General features: G+C 40.6%; 1 long non-coding RNA gene and 2 other non-coding genes across 3 annotated transcripts; all 3 read left to right on the forward strand.

Moving 5' to 3' along the window:
- The first annotated feature begins 3,151 nt into the window (after positions 1–3,151).
- On the forward strand, positions 3,152–3,260 carry LOC136490400 (small nucleolar RNA R71). Its single transcript, XR_010767693.1, has one exon. It is a non-coding gene; the product is annotated as a small nucleolar RNA R71 (small nucleolar RNA).
- A 15,960-nt stretch (positions 3,261–19,220) lies between these two features.
- LOC136487375 (uncharacterized) lies at positions 19,221–20,911 on the forward strand. The gene is made up of 3 exons (XR_010767236.1): positions 19,221–19,314; positions 19,402–19,497; positions 20,779–20,911. It is a non-coding gene; the product is annotated as an uncharacterized lncRNA (long non-coding RNA).
- Positions 20,912–24,277: 3,366 nt separating this feature from the next.
- LOC136490401 (small nucleolar RNA R71) lies at positions 24,278–24,386 on the forward strand. The gene has a single exon (XR_010767694.1). It is a non-coding gene; the product is annotated as a small nucleolar RNA R71 (small nucleolar RNA).
- The last annotated feature ends 266 nt before the right edge of the window (positions 24,387–24,652 follow it).

Here is a 24,652-nt window from a genome sequence, read left to right on the forward strand (position 1 = left end):
TGGATCAGGAGTTGCTACTATGTAACGCCCTCCAAAGACTTGTATAACAAAGAAATACTATCTCTTGAGTTGAACATGTTAATACTTAGAAATTTCATCATCAGTCTTAGCAATGTGGGACTTATAGCTTTCACCTTGACACAAGCAATTGGAGGAATGTGTAGCTAGATAGATACTTTTTTGCCTACTTGGATGTAGCTCAAACTTCTTGAAGGTTTTCAATAGATTTTGAAAAGAGAACTTGCCTAAGTTCCTCAAATGGTACACTCAAGTCACTCAATGGTGTTTGAAATCCTCACCAAGGCCATGAATTTTAGCCTTAATTTCTATCCTAAAGCTTATGTGCAGCTCAAGGTAGGGGATAAAAGCATAGCCTACTTGAATTGAATATATTGCTAAGTCAAACACTTGGATCACAAGGAGCAACAAATCATACAATTTGATCAAGATGTGCAAGTGTGTGGTATATTTGGTGGAAGTGGTACTTCTTTGAGAAGTTTTTATTCTCTAGCTTCTTTTTGAGAGGGCATGGCTACTTTCTTTTTCTCACTCAATCTCTCTCTCTCTCTCTCTCTCTCTCTCTCTCTCTCTCTCTCTCTCTCTTTCTCTCTCTTTTTTTGAACACTACAGCTTTTTCTCTTTTCTTCTCTCTCACTTTTTTCTATAGCCCATGCCTCTCTTTTTGATGGAAGATAGCTAGAGTGGTAACTTTGATTCTCATAGAGCAATAATGAATGGAAAGCATATGTTGTTGCGTATCCCCAGTGTAGGAATAACATAAATATGTGGGTGTTCGTGATCTTGATCAAAAAGCATGAAAAGTTTATCTACTCAGATCAACAAGGCTTAACAAAGCTCAAAACAAACAAGCAGCTTTTATGGTGGCTTTATCATGTATGAATGGATATTTATTTGGCTCTGGTAGGAATTTATCACCATTAAGGAACTTCTAGCAAGGGAGTTTTAGCATTTTGCAAAACAAAACTCCAGGTTGTTTTTACCATTCCTCAAATAGGTTCAAAATTTACTCTAATCATGGCTACAACCTATCTCACAAAAGCCTAATCTTGGTTCAAGCATTTGCAACCCACGAAAGCTTTCAACTTAAGATGAACTCTAAGATATCATGCTCAAAACTTAAGAAGTATACGGTTGTATAATAAGCTTTTGCAAAGTATCATGGAGCAACTATTCATCATCTCCAAATAATTTTATCATCATTTTATTGGAGCAGAGTTTCTCTCAACATAAATTTAAGGCACTCCTCTCTACATTCTATGATCATGAATATTGAAATTTAAAGCAAACATGAATGTAAAGAGAGGGTTTAAGATTTTCATACCTGAGCGGGGAGAGATATCTCCCCCAAGCTTGCCTTTTGCATAGGTTGAAATGTCTTCTGGCGGCTCTTTTGATTCTTTTCTTTATTGACTAACTAATACTACTAGAATGACTAAATAACTAAACCTATTACTACTAGATAACTTATTCAGTATGGATGCTATTGAATTTTATTTGTTATTATTATTAAATATTTTTTATGTTTTTTAAATGCAAATCTATCGTATCATGATATCTACTATAGAACTGTATTTATTAACATAGAGTAGCTAAATGCAACTAACCTATCATGTAATGCAAAGCAAATTTATTGGAAATTTAAATGAGATGCAACTAATGAAATACGGTAAATAAATGCAAGGGATAGAGAACTTACCTTTTTGTCGGGCTCAAGGTCATTCGTCCTTGGGCGGACGTGTTTCCTCTTGTTCCACCTTAGAGGCCTTGTTAGGATCAGGGGATGTCGAGTTTGAGGACCGATCTTTCTTTTTACACCATCTCTTTCTATTCTTCTTCTTCTTGACAGGTTTCTCCGGTTCTTCAATCGGCTTTGGTTTCTTCATCTTGATTCTCTTTGGATGCTTTTTCTTTTCCTATTTCTCATCAAAGAGGGGTTGTCCAGAGGCAAAAGCAAATATTTATTTTCTTCCAGCAAAGTGGAATTGGATTTGCCCAGAAACCACATATATGCAAGCATCTACAGTGTTAAGGAAGGACGACCAAGGATTAAAGGTGTATCCTCGGTGCTGCCCATGTCTAAGGTCATAAAATATGTAGAAACATAAGACTCCTAACTTTAACTAGTAAATCAGTGGTTACTCCCTCGAGATAATGGGTGGATTGATCGATTAATTGTAAGTAAACTGAGGTTGAAGCTAGGGGAGTATAAAACAATCTATCATAAGTTTCCTTAGACATGATGTTAATACTAGACCCTAGATCACAAATGGCATTGTGAAAAGTCTGGGGGCCTATGGAGCAAGTAATGACGGGGTTCCTAGGATCACCTTTCTTAATAGGAAATCCCCAACCATTTTTAGAAAAATCATACCTTGCCGTAACAAGGTTGGCTGTCTCCATGGTTCCTTCAGGTTTGCCAGGAATTCTATCTTTTTCATAGGATGGGATAGCAGCAGCAATTTGAGCTAATTGTGTTTCAATCATCTTATTGAAACTAAGTTGATTTTTTAAAGCAGAAGAAAACTCATCCAAATTAGCATTTGTATTTTCCAACATCTTGTCATGAGCATATAACTTTTTATTAATGCTATCAGTCATTCTACTTTGACTATAAACAAGATCTTTTAGGAAAGCATAACCATTATAACTTTGATTATTCACACGATGAGAAGAGTAATAATTGTTACCTCCCTAGTTGTTGTAGCACTGATTGCAGCCTTGATGTTGTGGACGGAACCCGTTGTCGGTGTTGAAGAAGTTGAGGTCCTCTTGGGTCTCGGGACAGGAATTGTCCGAATGTCCAACATCTCCACAGACTTCGCAAGTCATGTGGGAATCCATGGCTTTGAGTGTCTCTTGGGCACTCATCTTCTCATAATGTTCTACTTGCTTTGCGAGCAGATCCATCTTAGCTACAAGCATGTCAATTTCTTTAATTGAATGCATACCTCATTTACAGGGTTGGAGTCGATCGTCACTCCATCCATGGTTGGAAACCATCTTCTCGATCAGCATCTTTGCATCTACAACACTCAGTGAAAAGAATGCTCCACCAGCAGCAACATCTAAATGGCTCCTATCTAATGGCATAAATCCATAGTAGAAGTTTGGGATCAAAAGCTAGTCTTTCATGCCATGGCGTGGGCCTGCAGAGACGTACTCTTGCATTCGTTCCCAAGCTTCGGGAATCGACTCATCTGCTAGTTGTTGAAAACTAGAGATCTTATTGCACGGAGCATTAGTCTTCCCCATGGGGAAAAACTTGACTAGGAAAGCATTGGAATACTTGTCCCAGGTGTCTACAGTGTTGCGGTTAGAGTAAAACCATTGCTTAGGCTTTCCTAACAAAGAGAAGGGGAAAAGTCGAAGACGTATAGCCTCCTGGCTCACTCCCTTAATGGTGAGCATTTGCATCCTCGTGGGCTTTCCTACAAAACGGACTAGCTTGAACCATCGTATTCAACGCTGGCTTAAGCTCAAAGTTAGCGTCCCCATTGATAACTGTTTACAACAAAATTTGCTAAGCTTATCCTGGAAAGGAAGAGATCGACCGATGATGTCAAAAGCAAGAAAGTCTCCTAATTAAGGGATATTTACGAGTCGGACAGAAAATATTATTTAATATATTTGAGAGAGACATGACGTCCGGGTGCATATTAGGATGAAAGAAACAAGGATACATATCAAACAAGGAAGCTTCATCAGCAAGGACTCTGCATAAGGAAAATTAGAGTCCATGTATCTACATTTCTTTTTATTATCTAGTCGTGTTCGTTTAGGACTCTTATCAGCCTAGGGTATAAATATAAACCCCCGGCTATTATAAAAGATATACACACATCAATCAAAATCAGTCTTTACTTTTTCGGCTTCACGCCAACCCATAGGAGTTGGAGTAATGTAGATCTCGGTGAGTTCTTCAACAAGCAGGGCTGCATCGATTCGGTCGACCTTTGGCTTGTCTGTGAGTACCGTCATGGCTTATACTTTTTTTTGTAAGGCTGCATCGGTCCGGCCGACCTCTTATGAGCTTTAGTATAAGTTAGTTATCGATCCTTATCTAGTTTAAGTACGGCTGCCATCGGTTAAGCTCGACTTCTCGAATTAGATTAAGGTCAAGTTACTGGCTCTACCTAAGGGTGGTATCCTTCGGGTAGATTCATTAAGTTATCGACCTTGCTGATGTACTTATTGTCATTAGTTTCAGCAATATTAACCTACCTGATCGAGATCGATCTAGATTGGCCTCACATCCTTTTAGTCCATCGTTTATTTTGCTATATTGCGATATTTTTTACTTAAAACGATGGATTATGTTTTATCGGTCGTTCTACTTCGATCTTGATCATGCATAGTACGCGGCCAAGGTTTGTCTGATCTTGAGTAGGTTTACTAGCTAGTTGAATCTGGTCTATAGCTCATTATTATGGCTGTAACGATCCGGCCGATCCCCACTGTTAGCACTTTAGATCAGAGTATGCTAGTTGGTAGATTTGCTTTCGGCCAGGCATGACCTTGGCTGTTTGCTATGCCTGCATTGGCTAAATAGCTGATTGCCTGCACTTTAACGCTCATAGTATGTTTTCATGATTCTGTTACATGTGAATAGATCTGTTTACTTTAAAGGTCTAATCTGTTATCTTTATTATGGCTGCCATCGATCTGGTCGAACCCCACTATTAAAGATAATAGGCTAAATTTGACGAGTTTATAAATCTATTCATATTAATAGTCGATTATTCACATGTTATTCCTCTATCATCCCTAAATCGGCTATTTTAGCCGATTCGCCTGTGCTTTCACACATATAGCATGTTTTTTAGAAACCTGTCAATATTTAGATAGTTTTATGGATTCTTTAGCTTTAGTTTGTTGTTATCATCATTGCTGTATCGATCCGGTCGAACCTCACTGTTGATAGTAACAGATTCGATTCAGAGCATTTATAGATCCATTTGTACGAGATAGTCGATTTGTTAGCATGTTATATCCTTTCTCGTTAAACTTATTGGCTCATTGCTTTACACTGGTTATATCCATCTAGCTGAAGATATTACTTATATCTGGGTGCATTGTACTTGTTATCATAAATCAGTCGTGACCCATGAGCATCATTGTCTTTAACAGACGATTTCTTCTTGTATCGGCTACCTAGTCGGTTTTTCCGTTTGGCTGCTCCCGAAGCAGCACACTTGGAAATGCCTAGGCAAAACCGGCATGTTCCACCTAAATTACTAATAAACTATTTACTGAAAACAAATCGTTCTGGCTTGCAGTGTGTCAGGCGCATCACCACATTTTTGCGCCGACACACGTTTTGGCATGCCCGGTGGGACCATAATCTTTTTATTAGAATTCAGATATATCCACAATTGAACATGACAAAAACACCAAGAGCTTGCATATAGGCATCGACATAATTGGTGATCATCTCATTGGACTTCATATTCTACCTCGCATATGTATACTGTGGCCTTTTTCTCGAAGATGCAAGCGGAAGAGCATTGTACGGCATGGAAAGGATCTCCAGCTCTTCACGTATATGATGCATAACTATTTGAATTCATGCATGAATGAAAGGATCGGAGCGTATGTGCATGTATTTTCGGTAAGCAACTTCAGTTGTCCGATGAAATTTTGAGCTGATAGATCAAGCTAATAAGCATCGGCCGATGGTCATCTAAACAAAGATACAAAAGGCGATGGACCACGCTAAAAAGCATAGGCTGAAGAGCAAATGCATCGGCTATCTATGCTTCGGAGATTATTGCTTCTAGTTCAGAAAATGATGGCACACAGGGACAGCCGATGTGACTAGATATACAAGAATGTTGACAGATGTCTTCAAGAAATTGATTGGTTTAGTTCAATTGGCTACAGGGGAGCCAATAAAGTTTAATCGACGATGGGATAGCCAATTTCACCAACATAGGAGCCGATTTTACCATCGGCACACCTCCAGCACAGGGAACTATGGGCTCTCCACAAGCCGACATGTGCCTCAATATGCAAACAGGGAAAATCAGATTAATAATGATTATTCTGGCACATGGAGATCGGCTGTTTCACATTGACTTGCTGATGATCAAAAAGAAAATGAACCATGATCGCTTACCATTCACGGATGCGTGCATGACATGAATTACTGAAGACGAAGCAAGTCCAACTAGAAGATGCGTACATGTGTATGGCAATGTTTCCTCGTCAGCGGCGGGTATTGGAAAGCGAATTGGATAGCAACTGCGACTTATGCTCTCTCACTTCCATCGGCTCCAAGACCAGATATCTAGACCATGAAGCCGATGGAGTATGGAGCATATCGGTCGAGAACACAAGTCAGATACGTTCTTATGGATATAATATTAGCTTCCAAGTCACGGTGAGGCTGAATTTTTTCATCTACAACAAAAGGCCGATGTTAGTGTTTATTCAGCCATCTATCGAGGCACTATTCATCAAGGCCGCAACATCTGGCATCAACGAATGACAAATCGAACTCCAAGGCTGATTTCAACTTTGCCTGAAAAATCACCAATCCTGATTAAAAGCAGCGAGCAGTTTTCGTCTACTAGAATTCACGTGAACCAAGAGCAGGATTTTTTTTGTTGAGCCAGAGATCATGATCAAATCTCGTGAAGGAAGTCAGAGGAAAGGTTGCAAGAGTAGAGGCTTATGTCAGAACCTGTCGTCTGCTTGTTGCTGCTGCTGTGGGCATGCGCCTACATGCATGAACTTTGTGTCTACGTGACATCTCTCTGCCACCTCCAGGCCATGTGCTACCGTTCGGGAGCTTGAAGAAGATTCAGGATGTGCTGCTGGAATCTACGTCAAGCACGGGAGAAGATTTTATTAGAATTATTTTTTGATTAGGAAGAAAGAATTCAGAGGCCATCTATTAATACTCCATCAATAGTTTCATCAAGGCCAACATCCATGATTAGTTTGGCTAGATATTTTGCACGCCGATTTCAAAGCCGATTCAAATCTTAATTAGGTTCATTCGGCAGTCGTTTGTTTCAACACCATCAGATTGGTTCAGCTGTATATCCAGGCCATCACCAACAATACTACCACATCGCCGTTCATTGAAGCAAGCCAAAGCTGATAGGATTAATCTATTATTTTGGGGATGTATCAACACTCAGAATAGAAGAGATTGTCCGATGGAATATTTGGCCAATGGAGATATTTTGTTGTCAGAGGATTATGCCAATATCTTTCAAGAGCCATTAGTTTCAAGACATCAAGCTGATTTCCTAATTGGAAATCAAATATACACAGATCGGCCGAGCTAATATGATCATTAATATTTTGGGCAAAAGAAGTGATTTATAAAAATCGTTTGATCAGAATATTACAAAGCTGATAGAAAGTTCGGCTAGTTACCGATTAATGTAATAAGCAACTCAGTATGTATTAAAGGAACCTCAGTATATATTATCTGAGTACAACATGAAGCCGACGAATACAACATTGATTAGTTCAAGTTCTACAAAGAAAGCATACATCGGCTAGATAAAGTACAAGGCTAGAACGGCTAAATAAAAAGAGCGGATATATTGTTTGTTGCTTGGACATTTGCATCAGGAAGATTCTGCAATTCTTGGTCCTTTGAATAAATTTCTTGGCGGACAACTTCAAGTTGTTTCATCAGCTCGGCCTCCTTCAACTTCAACTGTTGCTGTCCAGAACTTGCTATGTGTCATTCGCCTGTAGCCAATTGATCTCTCTCTGCTTGAAAATATCTTTACTGAAAGACCTATCGGCTACTCTTTTCTGAGCATGAAGGACTTTATATTGTTGACCTTCAATATAAAATATAAGAGTCCAGGAGCAGCACGGCCGTCAGGAAGAGATCAGATTAATAATTATTACAATTCTGGTACATGGAGATCGGCTGTCCTAAAGCAGAATCGGTTGCTAACCTTAAGGTTCAACGCCTTGCTCACAAGCCGATGACCTTCCAATGGATCAGTCTGATAGCCAATGTCATCAGGACAAGTTTGGAAGGAGGGTAGTTAATATGGTGCATACATCAAATTTACACGCACGAACTAGCTTGAGGACTTACTATATTTAAATATTATATGCAAGACAGCCATCAGCTGATCGGCAAGGCCAGACCATGAAGCCGATGAAGACTGACACAGCCGATGGCCATCGATGATTCAGTTGGAGCCTATGAGTACATGAAGACAGCCGACATCATTGGTGGAAACTGTATCGGCTATTTAAAAACATTATTATATCATCGGCTATCGAAATAGTACATCAGCTGTTGAAGGAATATTGGCTATTGAAATATTTTTTTACATCAAGTTGATGAGCAAGGCTGATGGATCAATGGAATAGTTAGCCGATGACTCACACCGGGGCTATCAAAGCATGTTCTTATTATGTCCTCTTGACGTGTCGGCTAGTCGGCTACCGGTAATGTTTTTGATTGGATCAGACTAACTGGTATTGATATTCTTTTGGTTCGATCTTCTCATCGATATTGAGTCAGTCCATCTGCAATGCACTTCGTCATTATTCAAAAGGGATTTTTAGTTATTCTTTGGAGGTGGATTTGGCAATGCTATGGTGGGATGCATTCATAAATTCTAATGGCAATTAAAGATCATAACATTGACGCTGAAAGCCGATGAGATATGTCTATCGGCTACATGTTATTCAGTTAGATTTGATGCCAAGTTAATTATGGAGAAGGTTGACATGAGAAAGGAGACATGTGGGACCAGGACAGAGCTCACTTCAGATAGGACATGCATTGGTAATAGGTACCTTCTTTGTTCTCAGCATGGCTTCCAGAATTACGATATGATTAAGCCGATAGCCTGCTAACGCATTGATGGCTTCAAGCAGTTGTTTTCCTAAGGGACAGAAGTGACCAAGAAAAAAGGAGAAGTTGTTTAGGGAAGCATATACATGCCCAATAAAATTCAGAAGCAAGAAGAAGTCAGGTCGATTAGCAGCAGCGAATCTCGGCAAATAGCAATTAGCATGGCTAGCCAATGACGGCGATAGATGTCTTGACTGCAGCTTACAGGGACAAACCAGCCGATAGATGCAACCAGAGCACCTAGTAAGGTGAATTGATCAGCTTTACCACCATCTATTTGAAAGTCACATATGTAATCCATGGTGAGAAGGAAAGAATAGAAATCGAGTAATGATTATTTGTCGGATCGGACTTGGTGTTGGACTCGTTCATACAGTGCGGCTTGAGTACAAACAAAGCATATATTGATTCTTTATTAGTTTCAAGCCAACATAGAGTAGATGCGAGTGAACAAGCTTGGAAGCCAACGTGGACTGCGAAGCGTATCAGCCATCAGGAGATAGAGTCTGACTAAATACATCCACATGCCCGATGCTGGTTAAGAGAAAATAGCAGAAGGCCGCTACCGATTTGCTTATATATTTGAATTAAGAGCGAATCAGTACGTGACAAGGATACTCATCGGCTTCTAAGTGTGAAGATCAAGGCATCAAGCTAGTGATCAGGCATCAAGCCGATGGGTTTGTTGAAACCAGATTAAGTCTCCTTCCATCGGCAATTATGATCGTCTATTGTGAAGTAGCAGCACAGTTACAACCAGTGAAATTCCCATCTGCTACAAGTTGCTATAGATAAATACTTTCCCTGTGGTGTCTATATACTTACATAGAAGGCAAAATCTGCTACACCATACTCCTACCCAAGGCGAGATCAGTTTAATTCAAAGGAAGGACTACACATACATGGAAGGCGGCGTTGGAAAATCGGATAACTCCCAACGTATTAGTTCATGACATCACCTCCAACACCCAGTTTGAGGAAGGCTAAGGAAGTTGGGAGCAGTTGACCTATGTGCGCAGATATCAGAAGAAAAGTATTAGAGCTGTGATCCTAATTTGGGGAAACAAAAGCCGATGATAAAGCTTATTACATCGGCTAGAGATATCGATTCGTTTATCTCGATATGTCAGATACAAGGCAGGATGAGAATGAATGAGTCCCATACAAGGCGAAAGCGGCCACGATGGATGACTTCTTCTCCAGCATCATGGCCAAGCCTGACGTCACCAATGATATGATCAGCTCATCATGGAACCAACACCGAGAAGATCCTTGAGATGAATGCACTCGGCGTCTCCAGCTCTTGCATGAACTACGCATCGGGGGGCCTACCGCTGCACACGCACCTGTGTGCCGCCGAGCTCATCTTCATGTTCTATGGCATACTCAACGTCGATTTCGTCACCATGAAGTTCTTTAGGGCTACCCGTGATCTGCTTGATGGCATGTTCACCTAGGCGCTCTAGATCCCCAACAAGGAGATCGATAAAGGCCAAGCTTGCGCCCAAGAAGGACTGAATATAAGAAAGGCCATTGCATATTCGTCAGCAGTAGAGATGGCTATAGGAGTGTGATGCAAGTGCATCGGCAATGCCTACGCATGATCCAGCGCTGGAATGACCATCAGCGACCAGCTTCACCCGTTGCGCTGTTGGCATCGTCACCGCTGTTATTGTCTTGCAAGTTGCGATCATCCTCAATTGCGTTGGCAGTGGCTGCTGATATTGACAAATCTCGGATGGCATGGCCGTTGGAATCTTGATCTTCCCGGTGGATTCGTAATTCGGTGGTTGACAGAGAGAAGACCAGAGATAGATCAAGCAGAAAGCCAATAAAGACCGAACACTTCTCTTGAGATAGAATTGGCTGCTACTTCATGACCGTACCCTTCAAGCAGATGGAGTCTGTAGCCGATCGGCAAGAGCATAAAGCCAATGGTTTCCTGATAGAAAAGGAAAAGATGACCAAGATTCTCTTGCTGTTCGGCTGAAGGGCAACATACAGATAGAGATCCTCATGGGCATTCTCAACTATTCGCTCACCGGCTCCTCTGTGGGGTGAACATCTCATTGAATCGACTATTGGTTTGCCATCATCGTTGCCACTACATTCTTATTCTCTGGCACCTTGGGTCTTGCCAGTGACTACGTCACATTGATGCTTAGCTGCTTTATTGCCAGCGCCGATGTGGTTACAATCGGGTGGCCTGGTATTCCTCAAATGGTCTGTCAAGATCCTACAGATACTTGTCCAGGTTAAGCGCCAAGGTATCGGCTATGAGTGCTTGAAGTATATTTTAAGTATGGTGGCCGAGAACCGAGGCACTGTACATGTGCATGGCTACATTAGCTGGAGCTCAACTAGTTCGGCTTTATTATCTACAACGCCAATGTGGATGTGCCAAGGCACGAGTACTCCTCCTACCTAGACCAGAAGTTGTAGCAATAGATATACAGAAATCGGTAGGGGTCAACTCAGCCGCACATGATTGATAGAGCATCCAGCCTCAAAGTCGATTGTTTCTGTTTCTGGCAATGAATTAGGCCCAACACCGATTACGTTTACTAAGTTTGGCACATAAATCTGTCAAAACATTTGACTCAAAAGCTATGCTGTTCATCTCGTGGAAGGCAAATTGAAGGTTCTGTTATGTGCTCTTGCATCTACAGAGAAAATACAAATAGCAGTAGGGAAAGGGATAAATGTTAAGCATATTCCTCTGCTGAAGTATCTGAACTAATGACCTTCCCCGAAGAAAATTGGCTACTAGTTCGAAACCCTGCCTTTCAAACCGAAGAATCATTTATTCCTAAAAAGCCGATGAAGATCATACATCATTGAAAATTGGAACTCAGAGTCGCATCGGCAGATTATTTTAATCAAAGACTTCAAGGCTGATTCTAACCTGTTCGTTCAGCCAACAGTGATTAGATACTTCTCCAGGCCACCATACGTCAGGATTTGTCCGTTTGCTTAGGCCAATGCCACTTCCAACTTCTTCGGCGACAACCAGGGATTCCACTAGTTGACAAAAGTCGCCGAGCAGGCCGCAAAGCACACTGAGGTGACCAGACTCAGGCTGGACGTACATGGATGCAAATATGAGGTATATATTCTTTATTCCTTGCTTTTCCTATCACTTGTGAACAATTTATCATAGGGAAAGCATGCCGTCTAAGTAGTTGATGAATGAGATATGGTGTGATGAAGGGAACCTTGCTTCTTTTTGCAAAGTACTTGGGAAATTTTCTTACAAAAATTCAAAATCAATAGCTTGTCTCCTCGATGATATTGAATTTCCTACCAAGGCCACATGTTATCATCAAAAAACCTTCCACATAGGCTGCTTACTTTGTGTTGAGTTTTGTTAAGTCTAGTTGACCCTTGTTAAGAGATTTATCATGCTCCCAAGATCAAGATCACGTACACGCTAAATATGTGTGCTGCTTCTACACTGGAAGTACGCAAAAACATGCTTCTCATCCACCTCAAAATGTTTGGCTCCTACACTAGGAGAAGACGAAAAATATGTTTGCTAGGTTTTATCAGAACAAATGCTCCAAGTTCTTGATAATATTTCTCTCAAAAGTTGTTGTAAAAAGAGACATGGGTTATGCAAAAATATAAAAAGATGGACACAAAAGAGGTCCAAAGTAAAAAAAAGAAAAAGAGATGAGAATAAAGATAACCCATGTTATCGCAAAAATATTCCACATGGGAGAAATATATTTCAGAGAGCATAGTAGAATTATGTTAGCCACTAAATATTCCACACACATGCACATCTTGATCTAAGAGTATGACACTTCTCTCCTTGGATCCGGGGTTTGATTTTATGATACGCAAGGTAAGTATGCTACATACTTTGTCCCTACCCGAACTCCACATAAGCTTTTTAGAAGTAGGGTAAAAAGAGGCGAAACGATATCTTGGTGACGAACTATGCACATTAGGCGATCTAAGAGAATCATCTGGGGAGCAAAGCTATGTTTTAATATAAAAATCTTTCAAAAAAACCCAAGTTTTCTAAGTAGGAGAAGTGAGGATGACTGGATTCTAATCCATTTTATTCTTCAACCACCCAAGATGGCGTGATAGACACTTCAAAGTTCACATGTATAGGTGAGGCTTGGAATAAGGTAATATTGCTACCGGTGAATTCTTCAGCTCCTTACCAGTGATTTGATAGCCGATTATAGTTATAAACTCGGGGGCCAGCTCTTAATCGGCTAAAGCAGATGAACAGTCAACCCAAGTAAGCCATCAAAGCCAAGTATTGCAATCAGATGTCACTGACTCGGGAAAGGAGATTATTGGATCAAAATAGTTCAAAGCATGAAAATTCATAGTTCGAACTAGGGGGGCTCTGTTTACACCAAAATTTGTTAAGCTTGTCCTAAAAAGGAAGAGATCGGTCGATGATGTCAAAAGCAAGAAAGTATCCCAATTAAGGGATATTTACGAGCCAGATAGGAAATATTATTTAATATATTTGAGAGAGACATGATGTCCAGGTGCATATCAGGATGAAAGAAACAAGGACACGTATCAAACAAGGAAGCTTCATCAGCAAGGACTCTGCATAAGGAAAATTAGAGTCCATGTATCTATATTTCTTTTTATTATCTAGTCGTGTTTGTTTAGGACTCTTATCAGCCTAGGGTATAAATATAAACCCTCGGCTATTGTAAAAGATATACACACATCAATCAAAATCAGTCTTTACTTTTTTGGCTTCGCGCCAACCCTTAGGAGTAGGAGAAATATAGATCTCGGCGAGTTCTTAAACAAGTAGGGCTACATCGATCCGATCGACCTCCAGCTTGTCTGTGAGTACCGTCACGGCTTATACTTTTGTTTGTAAGGCTGCATCGGTCCTGCCGACCTCTTATGAGCTTTAGTATAAGTTAGTTATCGATCCTTATCTAGTTCAAGTACGGCTGCCATTGTCTAAGCTTGACTTCTCGAATTTGATTATGGTCAAGTTACCGGCTTCTCCCTAAGGGTGGCATCCTTTAGGTAGATTCATTAAGTTATCGATCTTGATGATGTTCTTATTGTCATTAGTTTCAGCAATATCAACCTGCCCGATCAAGATCGATCTAGATCGGCCTCACATCCTTTTAGTCCATCGTTTATTTTGCTATATTGCAATATTTTTTACTCTAAATGATGGATTATGTTTCATCGGCCGTTCTACTTCGATCTTGATCGTGCATAGTACGCGGCCAAGGCATGTCTGATCTTGAGTTGGTTTACTAGCTAGTTGAATGTGGTCTATAGCTCGCTATTATGGCTGTAACGATCTGGTCGATGGTAGATTTGCTTTCGACCAGGCATGACCTTGCCTGTTTGATATGCCTGCATCGGCTAAATAGTCGATTGCCCGTACTTGAACGCTTATAGTATGTTTTCATAATTATGTTAAATGTGAATAGATCTGTTTACTTTAAAGGTTCAATCTATTATCTTTATTATGGCTGCCATCAATCCGATCGAGCCCCACTGTTAAAGATAATAGGTTAGATTTTATTAGTTTATAAATCTATTCATATTAAATAGTCGATTGTTCACATGCTATAATCCTTTTTCTACCTGAATCGGCTATTTTAGCCGATTCGCTTGTGCTTTCACACATATAGCATGTTTTTCATGAACATGTCAATATATAGATGGTTTTATGGATTCTTTGGCTTTAGTTTGTTATCGTTATCATAGCTGTATCGATCCGGTCGAATCTATCTGTTGATGGTAACAGATTAGATTCAGAGCGTTTGTAGATTCATTTGTACTAGACAGTCGATTTGTTCGCATGTTATATCATTTCTCGTTAAACTTATCGGCTCAATGCTTTACATTGGTTATATCCATCTACTGATGATGTTTCTTTATATTACTTATATTTGGGTGTATAGTACTTGTTCTGTCTAGATTAATCAATCATAATAAATCGCTATGACCCATGAGTACTGGTTATTTTGAATTCGTACCATCATCATTGATATTAGCCGATAATCTTCAATTCAGCGATCCTTGCATTACTGATATGCTGGATTTTGACTATTTAGTTGATAGCCCCACTGAATCGGCTATCTAGCCACATATCGGAACTGTCTGGTGCAACACCGGCATGTTCCACCTTAAATTACTGATTATTTTCTCCTTGTCAATTGCAGGGTCAAATTGACTGACACGCGTTCGGTCCCGAAACCGATCGATCCTGTGTTTGAAGCCAAGCAGATCTTCGGGCTTACTCCAAGCAGATCTTTCAGGCCTGCTGTGTGTTGATCACATCGCCACATTTGTGTGTCAACAATAACATTGGGTCCGGTGGCTACATTAGCAGCCGAGGATGCAGAAAAATCACGAATGGACTTGTTGCCCATGATCATGTAGGGTAGTGATAGGATATGAGGAAAAAAGGAAAAAACTACTTAGGATAACTAAAAGCCTAGCTAGCAAGTCTAGCAATATAAATCCGAGGCCAATTGCCTTCCCCGGCAATGGCACCAAAAACGCTTGTTGATACTTAACAACTATTGGAGGAATTCCATAAGCGTATAGAACTATCGCGTATCACTTCGCTCGGTGAGTACCGTGTGTCGAATTTATATTTTTCCCACAGGAAGGCACAAGGCTAGAACTTATATTGAACTAAGAATTGCTAAGATAAAGCCGAAGTTAATCCTAGGTAGGTGAATGATAGTGAAGGGTGAATGTGAACTATCTAAACTAACAACTAAATACAAGTTACTCTAGAGATAGTTAGGTGGGAGAGCAAGTGTTTTATCTTTCTAGTAACTAAGGGTAAACTAATGACTAGGAGAAATGCGATAGTACTTCAGGGCACAGCCCGCCTACCAACTAGGAGAGTTAAATAGACAAGGTCTGCTACGAGCCCTATGATTTATTAACTAGACCTATCGTAGTGGAATACAGAGGATGGACAAGGCTGTCACCACTTGCCACCTACCACAATCTATTCGGAGGCCTAGCCGTATCCACAGGTAATCTATATCCTAAGCACCACGCTTAATCTACAGGTTTACTACTTCGATCCGAGCTACGATGAAATGAGATCAAAACACCCTAACTAGATGGTGGAACCGGTACTAATGAATAGCTACTAATTAAGAGATAACCTATGCTACTAATGCTAAACAATAAGCACCTAAGCTCACTAATGATGAACACTAATGACTAAGTACTTAAGTAAAGCAAAGCAATAATACTAGAGTAAAGTACTTAAAATAAATACTAAATAAAGTAAATGCTAAAATGAAAGAATTACAAAGGAGCTATACCAGACCCAGAAGACTCTTCCGGACTCCGAGAGAAGCTCCGCTTTTGCTTTACTCCACTACTAGACTACTACTTTATAGCTAATGCTAAGCTAGAAAGCTAAGAGAAGCTTGGAGAGCTTGGAAATGAATGGGGCACTTCTCCACCGAGCTCCACACCCTCTATTTATAGTGTAGAGAGGCATGGGGGTACTTGTAGGCAGCAGGGAGGTCGGTGGAAGGCCTTGGGTGCCAGCCGGCCCTCCATTCCACCACCTCTTGATCTAACGGCGCTGGTTGGCTCCCAATGGCTGTTGTAGAGGCAGCACATGTCAAAATTTGGACAGAAGGTCGATTGGTAAGTCGGTGGAGAGCTCAAGTGTATGACACTGGGCCCATGAATCTACCGTGAACAAATCTTGTCCGTTGATCAAACCGACTTGAATGAAGGCTTGTGATTGGCTCTGAAGCAGCTCCCACGGATCGGTGACGTGGCAGGGCCACTTGGGGGGCCGAGCGACGCCCATGTGGGGCCGGGCAACGTTGGCAAGCAGGCCCTCGGCCTCCTATCACGTCCACTTGCTTCATATGTCCATATTTGTCACCATTTTGGCCAATTTTTAGTATATTTCCTGCATACAAATAATTTATAGAAGCACAAGTGGAACTAGGTGAAATTTAAACAAAATTCTACATATATGATGATGATTTACCTCACGTTGCCAAGCTTTTGGGTAGAATGTTGATGGTCAAAACGTGTGTTAGTGACCGTCAACACTGTCCTAAAGTTGCATGATTTTAGACCAGCTGGATTGAGAGTTCTAGATTTTACAAATCCACTGTCAGGTTTTGCATGTATGTTGTATAATTCTGAAACTTTGCATTTTTTGACTTTGTTAACTGTTGAAACATATTAAGAGGATAGTAAGGAAGTTGTAGAAAATTAAATAGGTTTTCAGAATGTTAAAGAACATGCTTGTTGAATGCTTAAAACTCCAGTTAGGATTAAATTAAGTGTCTACTTTGCTGCTGTCCAGAAAATGCTTTTGCGTGGTGCGTGATTGCTTTAACTTGGCATTCCTTGTATGTTTGCTAATGTAGCTCATGACGGCCAGGTGATGCTAATAACATAGTGTACGTACGTGGAAAAGTTACTTAATGTGTCCCGTAGCGTTAGCACCGACATACTACTAGTATTCTTTAGTTTACTCAAAAGAAGAAGTTAAGGTTATATCCTTTCTTTTGTCCGTGACTACTATTTAGTGTTGGCTTTTAGCTGTGACCAGCCATTAGGTGACATGCTGGGTCAATATATTTTTTCTTTCTTTTGGGTTGGTAGTAGTCATTGAAGAATGTCTCATTTTATATGTTAACCTTGGATTAGAAGATCTTCATGGTTTTGGTTTAGTAGTGGGTGGTACAATTCCAGGATTTTCTATGGAAATGCCTTTGGTGGTTCATTTTGTTGTCTTTTTTTACTATTTGCATGACCATTGGGTCTAAACTGGAAAGGCTAGATCTCTACTTGAATATTCAGTTTTCGGGAGAGTCTGAAAATTTGTTACAAGTTCATTGTTGAGATGGAGATTAATTAACTAAGAAGTGTTAAGTAGCATGTTTTTATAGATTAGGTTGTCGTCCTTTAAGAGTGGCATGTTTATGCTTTTTCTTACCCCTTTGCTATGGAGCTTTCTTTGTCGAGACCATGAATTTGTGTAGAAGCTTCTATTGCTCATGGAAGAGCTGAATTCCTGAGTGGAGTGCAGATAGACTTTAAGGGTGCGTTTGGTTCGTGGAATCAGGTGGGACGGAGCCATTCCATCCTAGTTTCAGGGCGCTTGGTTCGTTGACATGGGAGCGAAGCCATCCCCAACCAAGAATATTCCTCCGAGATGCTGCATCAGCTCGCTCCAAGAAATTGGTGGAACGAGTTCGCTCCAGTCGGACGGAGCTGACGCCGTCTTCCTCGCACGCAGGCGCTGGGAGTTCGCAGAGCGCCGACGACATCCAGATCCAGCGAGCGCCGAGTGGACGAGGAAGGCAAGCGGCCGGGACGAAGCTTCTGTGGCCAGGACGGAGCGGCGAGCGGACGAGGAAGCCGAGCGGTTGGGCGGGCGGCCAGGACGGCCGGCTGGGACGGAGCTGCTGCTGCCAGACGGGCGGCCAGCACAGCCGGGCAGGACGGAGCTGCTGCTGCGGCTGGGTGCCAGCGATGCCAGCAGGCGGGCCTGTGTGGCCGGGGCGGGAGGAGCGGTGTGCGAGGGCAGGGCGGCCGTGCCTGGGGAAGAAGACACTCGGTCGGATGGAGACGAAGCTCTCGTGGAAGAACGAAGATCGGGAGAAGTGAATGTTTGTATGACATGTGGGCCCCACAACTAACATAGTTAACTAATCTGTTACTTGATTCATTTCATCACTCCAACCAAACACGAACATAGAACCACTCCGTCCTTCCAACCAAACACAAGAATGGAACCATTCCATCCCTGGACGAGGAATGGAGCCATTCCATTCTACCTCGTTCTCCAACCAAATGCATCCTAATTAGACTTGTCTTTTTGGTTGAGTAATTTCTAGTCAAATCGTAGTTTCTTGGAGAAGTTTATCAATGACTGAAGTGTTTGGTTCCTAGGGTGGTAGATCCTTGATTGTTACCTCGAGCTTTTGAGTGGGGTACGTATTAGAGTATTTTGGTATGTATGAGTTCTATTCATTTGGTTTTGTTTAGAAGAAGATGAATTCAGGGACGAATTCTTTTATGGGGGGTAGAATGTAACACCCAAAATATGTTTGTATGTTAGAAAGTGCGACATGGTAAATGTTTTGACGGGTGTTTTAATGAGTGGCAAAAAAATAAAATTTTTATTCGTTGCTCGGATGGAGGATCAAAGACCATTCGACAACTCATACATGTTGTTTGGAGTTCGGAGCACGAAGTTATAGTTGCTACAAGGTTTTTCATAGAAAAAAAGAGGCGCGCTACAGTAAACCGTAAACTGCACACGTCGCTGTTCTGTTTCCCCTTGTCATGCCTTTTCTTTTTCCCCAAACCTGCACATCTTGTCCAACCCAACAGTTAGCCACACAGGGAAAGAAAAGAGAGAATGAAGGAGGGGAGGGCCTAGGGTTTTGCCATGGATCGCCGCCGTAGTCTTTCCTCATCTAAAACCGGTTCAGGATCTTCTTCCCTTCTTGTTTTTCCCCTCAATCTTGTGCTTTCCCTCACTGTTCGTGGTGGTCATGCCGTGTTGGAGGTAGATCGAGATGACAAAAGGTCTAGCGGTGATGATCGCCGCAAGGAAGCTGGGGAAACGGGAGATCGATCGTTGTATGTCTTCATCATCGCTGTGTGGGGTAAGATCTTTCTTTTCCCCACTGCTTTCATAGGAAATACATGTTAGGGTTTGGCAAATTCGTTTGATTAGTTGATGCGTTTACGATTCTAATCTCATAGTTAGGCCCTGCTGTTTTTCCTGATTGCGCAGTCATGGTTTGGGTGCCGTTTTGGTCAGGTTTTATGTATTGAAAAATCAAATAAAAATTATATTTGAGTAGTACACTTCAGTGTCTTTATTTTGGCGTAGAGATCACAATTATAACCCTTAAGGTTTTGGGAGATATGGTCATTGTTTGTTGATGCTGTTGTGCTGTCAAAATTCTGTATAGTTATATATGCATTCAGTTTTATGATATTTTAAGTCTAAAATCTCAATTAATGACCTAAATGAAAGTTGTAGAAAATGTTATAAGCTTTCTATGTTAGATCAATATATCTCCGGTTATGTATGTTTTAGCCGGCTGCTATTGTTTTGCTGTCAGAAAATTTTACTTACTTTGTGGGCTTGTTTTGGTTGTCTTAGGTTCCTCAAACTCCAAAAGTTGTAACATGAAAGTTGTAAAACAAGTTGTTTTGTATACTCTGACATAGTTTCATAATTTTTGTATGAGTAGTTTATCCATAGTGAAAATGTGAAGATAAGTTATTGTTGCCAATTAAGTGTTTGGTCGCTGTCTGGATGATGTTCTGAATGGCCTAGTTTTCTCAACTATTGACAAAGATATAGAGGACTCCAATACCTTTCTTTCAACTCTAATATCAGCCTCATAGCCCCTGTATGTTGAGAGATATGGTTGTTCTAATATGACTATTTTCCAGTGACAAGAATCTGGACAGTTTTATATCTAACCTGCTTTTGGCCATCTTAATGAATGATTTTGAAAATATGATCTGAACAAAAGTTGTAGTGTTCTTCTTAATGTTTCCATATTGGTGACAATTATAATTTTTGGAAAAATATACTGTAGTTATGTGTTTTTGAACTTTGCTGTCCTGTTTGTGTCGTTAGAAAAGTTCAGTTAGGTTCAGAGGTTATTTATGCCATCTTGGAGACCTCATATGCTAGATTGTTTTATAAAAAAAGTTGTAGATAATGGTGTTCTACATCTTCTGTACAAGTTTCATAATTTTTGAACATGTAATTTATCCACAAAAAAAGTGAAGTAGGGTTGTTGGTGTTGTTTGGTTGTTTGGTCGTTGTTTTGAGGGAAGTGATAGCGCAAGCCATAGAAGCGTTTTATTTGCCTTTTGTGAATGTTTGTATGAGCATGCTTTCTGATGTGATGATGTTTGAACAGGTGGTGTACCTTTGGATTGTTCTTAGCTCACGCGTTTGATCTTCAATGAAGGCAAGTAAACGTAGCGGTGGTTGCTACAGCTTGACGTGTTGTTTAATCTACCTACACTTTATTTTAACCAAGATGATATACCTAATTATGAATTCACTTATTCCTTAAAGTAATGCATGTATGACCATAACTGTTGAATCTCATTTGTCTATTATCGGAAGGTAAGTGATAGTATGTTTTATTATTGTGGAGGTATATGTCATATGTGGTAATTATTTGTCTATCATTAGAAGGTAAGTGATATGTTTTATGATTGGGAGGTATATGACCTATGTGGTAAGTGTTGACGGTAGTTAACATTCACCACAAACCATCAATATACCTTGCATAAATGAATAAAATGGATCACCAATGTAGACTTAGGGGTTTAAACTGACAAATTCCATGAGTTTTGGTAAATTTGTATTTCGAGCCAGATTTAAACAGAAAACCGTCAAGGGGGACCTATTCATCAAAGGAAATGAAGGAATTCCGCCGCAGGATCAATGTGGGAAGGTTCCAGAAGACTCCAGGAGGCTCTCCACCGAAGCGGGGCTTGACCCACTGACATGTGGGGCCAGACGACCCCACCTAGAGGGCACCCGGCCCTTGTGGCCCCTCCTATCATTCTCTTTGTTTTGTCGGTTCTCCACCGCCTCCTAGGATGCATCTCAGCCATTATTTCAAGTCGATTTGATCCAAGGGCTGAAGATTGATGCTCCGGGCTATATATATATCTGCCTACACCCGCACTCAGGGCATGCCTCATTTGATCCTAAGAGCTGAGAAGCCAGAAACCCTAATTCATATGTCCACCAGGATCAGGGCTAGCAATCAAGAGAAGATTAGTCCTCGATAGGATCTAGTCTTGTATTAGAGATAAAGAGATAGAGTGAGAGGGAAGAGTTTTGGAGGAGTCTTGGCCTGTCGGTGCTCTCTCTATGGCTTGTACCCTGGCAGAATTAAGTTCTTCTTAAGCTTGCTTCTAAGATTTCTCTGGTAATTGACTTCTAATTCAAGTAAGCATCTTGTTCATATTATTCTTTAGGTTTGCGACTCTCTTTTGAATACTTTAATCCTTGTAGCTCCTGGGTTAAAGTAGTATTCGTAGTGTCAGCGTGGTGCTTAGACTTGCTTACTCATGGATGTACCCTATTTTCTGGATCGGTGGTAGCTCGCGAGGGTGACTCTTATAGCCTCGTGCTTTATCATGTATGAATGGATATTTATTTGGCTCTGGTAGGAATTTATCACCATTAAGGAACTTCTAGCAAGGGAGTTTTAGCATTTTGCAAAACAAAACTCCAGGTTGTTTTTACCATTCCTCAAATAGGTTCAAAATTTACTCTAATCATGGCTACAACCTATCTCACAAAAGCCTAATCTTGGTTCAAGCATTTGCAACCCACGAAAGCTTTCAACTTAAGATGAACTCTAAGATATCATGCTCAAAACTTAAGAAGTATACGGTTGTATAATAAGCTTTTGCAAAGTATCATGGAGCAACTATTCATCATCTCCAAATAATTTTATCATCATTTTATTGGAGCAGAGTTTCTCTCAACATAAATTTAAGGCACTCCTCTCTACATTCTATGATCATGAATATTGAAATTTAAAGCAAACATGAATGTAAAGAGAGGGTTTAAGATTTTCATACCTGAGCGGGGAGAGATATCTCCCCCAAGCTTGCCTTTTGCATAGGTTGAAATGTCTTCTGGCGGCTCTTTTGATTCTTTTCTTTATTGACTAACTAATACTACTAGAATGACTAAATAACTAAACCTATTACTACTAGATAACTTATTCAGTATGGATGCTATTGAATTTTATTTGTTATTATTATTAAATATTTTTTATGTTTTTTAAATGCAAATCTATCGTATCATGATATCTACTATAGAACTGTATTTATTAACATAGAGTAGCTAAATGCAACTAACCTATCATGTAATGCAAAGCAAATTTATTGGAAATTTAAATGAGATGCAACTAATGAAATACGGTAAATAAATGCAAGGGATAGAGAACTTACCTTTTTGTCGGGCTCAAGGTCATTCGTCCTTGGGCGGACGTGTTTCCTCTTGTTCCACCTTAGAGGCCTTGTTAGGATCAGGGGATGTCGAGTTTGAGGACCGATCTTTCTTTTTACACCATCTCTTTCTATTCTTCTTCTTCTTGACAGGTTTCTCCGGTTCTTCAATCGGCTTTGGTTTCTTCATCTTGATTCTCTTTGGATGCTTTTTCTTTTCCTATTTCTCATCAAAGAGGGGTTGTCCAGAGGCAAAAGCAAATATTTATTTTCTTCCAGCAAAGTGGAATTGGATTTGCCCAGAAACCACATATATGCAAGCATCTACAGTGTTAAGGAAGGACGACCAAGGATTAAAGGTGTATCCTCGGTGCTGCCCATGTCTAAGGTCATAAAATATGTAGAAACATAAGACTCCTAACTTTAACTAGTAAATCAGTGGTTACTCCCTCGAGATAATGGGTGGATTGATCGATTAATTGTAAGTAAACTGAGGTTGAAGCTAGGGGAGTATAAAACAATCTATCATAAGTTTCCTTAGACATGATGTTAATACTAGACCCTAGATCACAAATGGCATTGTGAAAAGTCTGGGGGCCTATGGAGCAAGTAATGACGGGGTTCCTAGGATCACCTTTCTTAATAGGAAATCCCCAACCATTTTTAGAAAAATCATACCTTGCCGTAACAAGGTTGGCTGTCTCCATGGTTCCTTCAGGTTTGCCAGGAATTCTATCTTTTTCATAGGATGGGATAGCAGCAGCAATTTGAGCTAATTGTGTTTCAATCATCTTATTGAAACTAAGTTGATTTTTTAAAGCAGAAGAAAACTCATCCAAATTAGCATTTGTATTTTCCAACATCTTGTCATGAGCATATAACTTTTTATTAATGCTATCAGTCATTCTACTTTGACTATAAACAAGATCTTTTAGGAAAGCATAACCATTATAACTTTGATTATTCACACGATGAGAAGAGTAATAATTGTTACCTCCCTAGTTGTTGTAGCACTGATTGCAGCCTTGATGTTGTGGACGGAACCCGTTGTCGGTGTTGAAGAAGTTGAGGTCCTCTTGGGTCTCGGGACAGGAATTGTCCGAATGTCCAACATCTCCACAGACTTCGCAAGTCATGTGGGAATCCATGGCTTTGAGTGTCTCTTGGGCACTCATCTTCTCATAATGTTCTACTTGCTTTGCGAGCAGATCCATCTTAGCTACAAGCATGTCAATTTCTTTAATTGAATGCATACCTCATTTACAGGGTTGGAGTCGATCGTCACTCCATCCATGGTTGGAAACCATCTTCTCGATCAGCATCTTTGCATCTACAACACTCAGTGAAAAGAATGCTCCACCAGCAGCAACATCTAAATGGCTCCTATCTAATGGCATAAATCCATAGTAGAAGTTTGGGATCAAAAGCTAGTCTTTCATGCCATGGCGTGGGCCTGCAGAGACGTACTCTTGCATTCGTTCCCAAGCTTCGGGAATCGACTCATCTGCTAGTTGTTGAAAACTAGAGATCTTATTGCACGGAGCATTAGTCTTCCCCATGGGGAAAAACTTGACTAGGAAAGCATTGGAATACTTGTCCCAGGTGTCTACAGTGTTGCGGTTAGAGTAAAACCATTGCTTAGGCTTTCCTAACAAAGAGAAGGGGAAAAGTCGAAGACGTATAGCCTCCTGGCTCACTCCCTTAATGGTGAGCATTTGCATCCTCGTGGGCTTTCCTACAAAACGGACTAGCTTGAACCATCGTATTCAACGCTGGCTTAAGCTCAAAGTTAGCGTCCCCATTGATAACTGT

This window comes from Miscanthus floridulus, chromosome 10 (genome assembly GCF_019320115.1).
Source record: "Miscanthus floridulus cultivar M001 chromosome 10, ASM1932011v1, whole genome shotgun sequence".
Classification (NCBI taxonomy): domain Eukaryota; kingdom Viridiplantae; phylum Streptophyta; class Magnoliopsida; order Poales; family Poaceae; genus Miscanthus; species Miscanthus floridulus.